General features: G+C 35.2%; 1 pseudogene; it reads left to right on the forward strand.

Annotated features, from left to right (window-relative positions):
• The first annotated feature begins 317 nt into the window (after positions 1–317).
• Positions 318–771, forward strand: LOC110213237 (low molecular weight phosphotyrosine protein phosphatase pseudogene; annotated as a pseudogene).
• Positions 772–4,471: the final 3,700 nt, after the last annotated feature.

The raw sequence follows: 4,471 nt of genomic DNA on the forward strand, positions 1-4,471 counted from the left end.
ACAGTCATTTCACCTAGAATCCTGCCATCAATATACCCACTGGTGTTCCCTCAAACACCTTGATATCCCAGTTCCTCTAGCAATCCTTCTTCCTTTCAGTACTTTCTCAAGATATGACTCCTTTAAATCTATACTCCTCTCTTAACAATATTGAATCTTTGCTTAACTATTTCAACTCTATATTCTCCTCTGTTTTTGAATTCCTTCAATCTTTGTCTTAAGGCCATTCATCCTTTATCAAATGCCAACCCTGGATTGGCTCCACCAACTGTACTATTCACATACTGCTGAATAGATGTGTTGACAAGGAAATAAAAATGGCTGCAGAATGGTCTGTGCTGTTCATGTGTCTGGGTAATATTTGTTGCTCAACTACAGCAGAAGTGGTTTTTAGCTGATCAAAATATTTCAGATTAAGTAGAAGATAGTGCAGCAACATCTACATATGAAATGGGAAACCCCCTTGATTATCGAGGGCAGACTTGCATGAAGAAACATGGCACTACCATGAATCATACTGCCAGGCAAATTACCCAAGATTTGTTGACCTTTGATTTTATGCTATGTATGGATGAAAGTAATCTTAGAGATTTGAATAGAAAAGTTAATCAAGTTAGAAACTGCAAAGCTAAAATTGAACTTTTGGGAAGCTATGCTCTACAAAAACAACTTATTGTTGAAGATCTGTATTATGGAAATGACTTTGACTTTGAAATTATATATGAGCAATGTGTGAGGTGATGCAAAGCATTTTTGGAAAAATTTAGTTAAGGCATACATTCATTTATTGCTGAAGGATAACAATGATTGACATCAACTTAAAAATGATGTATGTATATCAGCCAATGTGCTATTAAAGACTAATAATGTACTGCATTTGGAGACCATCATTGTTTCTTCAATTTATTTAATGTTCACCTATGTTCTAATTTTAAAAGGTAATGAAAATCAATCATTATTTTTGAAGCAAGAATATTTGATTAAATTAATTATAATTGTCAAACTAGCTAGAATTCCCAATCTATGCCTCAAATTTAAGAAATGAATTAATTATACAAACTAAAATTTGCATGTGAAAACTAAGAAAACTCAACACAATCATTTATTAAGAATGTTTGATAAATTTTTTACTTTGAGACAGCTTCATTTATGTCTAGTTGGGGTCTTTAACAGGTAATGAAAACATTTACCTTTACGTCCTAAACAATAGAAAATCACTGAGGTCATTCTGAAAGGTTAAAGAAAACTGTATTTTAGTGCTTCAGCAGTTGTTTGATGGCAATAACTTAATGAAGAACAAATATTCTTTCTGTTCATCTTTATCATCTTTTAATATTTTGGCTGTTTATTTAAAATAAATGTATCCCCTGAAAAAAAGTGTTGAATAAGTCCATGACATTTTTGTTATCTAACATTTATTGAGCCCTTACTGTAGAAAGGCAGTCACTTCACTCCTTTCCAACTGACTTCATTCCTTTCACTAAAGTCGCAGTTCCACCAATTCTCTTCTTTCTTGAGCTTGCTGTGGCACAATCTTCCCCACCCCTCTCAGCTGAGGATTTTATTTAAAATAATATAATAGAGGCAATTTCCCTTAAAATCTCTCCTCTCCCTTTCTTTTCTCACCATTATCTTAATGCCATCTCAAACTATCTCCTTTGCCCCATTCTCCAAAGAAATGGCCCTTCTCTATGTCAAGGTCAGCCTCTTCCATATGTACCCTTGATCTCATGCCTTCCCAACTTCTCAAGCAGATTCCTCTTACTATTGTATTTTCTCTCTCTCTCTTCAATCTTTCTCTCTACCACTTTCTTCCATTCTGCCTAAAACATGCTGAATTCTACATTACGCTTTAAAAATTAACACTAGAGTCTACCATTTCTACTAACTATCATCCTATATCTCTCTTTCCTTTCTGAGCCAAACATCTTGAAAATGTTGACTATACTGATTACTTCTTCCTTACTATCTGAACACACCTTCTCAGTCTGCTCTGTTGGATCCCTTATGATATGTAAAGTGTACACAGACCCCAAGGTCTTAAATACCTGTCCTTTTTTTGGCATTTTCAACATTCTATCATCTGGTGAACTTATGAGATCCCATAAATTCAACAATCAATCCTTAGCAGATGATTTCTAGATCTATATAACCAGCCTTCGCCTCATTCATAAGCTTCGGTCAAGGATCACCAACTGCATGTTGGACATTTAGTATTATACATTCTGTGAGTATTTAAAATTCAACATGCATAAAACATATTCTTACCTTCCCAAAAAAAAAACCCTTCCGCTTCTGAAATTTTGTTACTGCTGAGAATACAACCATCTTTCTATCTACACAGAAGTTAACAATCTTAATATCATCCTTGACTTCTTACTCCTGCTCATCATAAGTATCTAATCAATTACTAAATCTTGTTTCTACCTCCTTAATAGGTACCATGTACCTCCCCTGCTCTCTGTTCACATAGCCACAACCTTCATTACTACTCAACTTATATCACCTCATAGTTAGATTATTCATAACATCATAATTGACCTATTTCCAGTCTCTCCTCTCTCCAATTCATTTACCACACAGCAACCAAAGCAATTTTTTCTCTAAAATATAGGTCTCCATACTCCATCCAAAATGTAGAGTTTTTTCATTTCTTGTTCCTCATGCTCAATACTCAATAATCCATTTCCCTGATTTTTCTCTGGCAAGGGCCTAAGAATATGCTCTCTATTCCTTTCCTCTTGAATTTCTTAACTTCCTTCAAGTCTCAGCTCAAATGAAGCTTTTACTGGTTCCTTTAGCTGCCAATTCATTTTCCTAATGTTACCTTTTATTTATTTGTCTGTCTGTCTGTCTGTCTATATAGCTATCTGTTTAATATATCTATCTATCTGTCTCACCTATCAGTCTGTCTATGTCTCTATCTAATATCTCTATCTAGATATCTATCTATCTACATAAATCTATCTATTCATGTTGTCTTCTCCAATCGAATATAACTCAACATTACCAAAAGCAAGGTTACCAAACCCATACATTTATTATTATTATTATTATTATTATTATTATTATTATTATTATTGGTGAGGCAATCAGAGTCAAGTGACTTACCCAGGCTCACACAGCTGGTAAGTGTCAAGTATCTGAGGCCAGATTTGAGCTCAGGTCCTCCTGACTCCAACGCCAGAGATATATCTACTGTGCCACCTAGCTGCCCCAATCACTAAACTTCTTTAAAAAGCTATCCACATTCATTACTTCCATTCCCTCTTCTCCCTCTCTCTTCCAAACCTTTTCTAGTTTGGCTTCTAATTTTACTCTACAACTGAAATTGCTCTTTCCAAAGTTACCACTTGTCTCTTAGTTGCCAAATCTGGTTGTTGCCTTTTTTTTCTTAACCCTTTTTTTAAAAATTTCTCTCCAACATCAGCAAATGCTAGCTAACTTCTCTTCCATGTTTTCATGGCACTGTACTCTGATCATCCTCTTCCTAGCTGCATGACTACTGCTTTTTAGTCTTCTTTGATGGTTCTTTATCATGTCATGTCCACTCTATGGTATCCCCTGTGATGATTACATCAGCCAGAACAAAGAGATTTTCATGTTTGTCACACATGATTTTTAGACACATATATAATACACCCCTTATCTCCTGAGCTACAGTCCTGTATCACCAATTGTCCTTTGCCATCTTGGTATCTTCAGTTCAAATATCTAAATATTTATTATAGTAATAAATATTGTTAGATATCAAAATATCTAAAACAGAAGTAGCTTCTCTTCTTCCCAATTTCCCTTGTACAATCAAGGGTAGCACCATCTTCTCCACCACCCAGGTTCACAACCTTGGCATCATTCCCCACTCACCCCCCCATATCTTATCAAAGGTTTTTATCTTTACAAAGTCTCCTTAATATGACCTTTTCTCTATTCATACAGCAACAATGCTAGTTCTTAGTTCAAGCTCTCATCACCTCTTTTCTGAACTATACCAACAGCCTAGCATGTCTCTACCCACTCTAAACCAGCTCTACTCAACTATCAATCAATGTTTTGTTTTGTTTTCCCTAAAGTGTCACTCTGAAAATATTTCCTTTGCCCAATAAATACTGGTAACTCTTTATTACTTCCAGGATAAAACACAAAACCACTTGTTTGGCTTTTAAAGATCCTCATATGCTTCCTACCTTTCCAGTCTTCTTACAGTTTTCACCCTTCTGTGCATACAATGGCTTACTTACAGTTTCTCTTCTCAAATTTGACAGGCAATCTTCAGCTTTTGTGCCCTTCTTTGTACTGGTTGTTCTCTAGACTTGGAATATTTTACCCCCTCTGCCCCTCAATATTTGTAAAGTACTAGCACACTATCTGGCACATAATAGGTATCTAATAAATATTTGCTCCTTTCCCATTCCCTTCAGGATTTATTTAGGTCCCATCTCCTATAGGAAAGCTTTTTTCTGTTCTACCT

The sequence above is a fragment of the Phascolarctos cinereus genome, unplaced genomic scaffold, assembly GCF_003287225.1.
Source record: "Phascolarctos cinereus isolate Bilbo 61053 unplaced genomic scaffold, phaCin_HiC Scaffold_9;HRSCAF=440, whole genome shotgun sequence".
Taxonomy (NCBI): Eukaryota; Metazoa; Chordata; class Mammalia; order Diprotodontia; family Phascolarctidae; genus Phascolarctos; species Phascolarctos cinereus.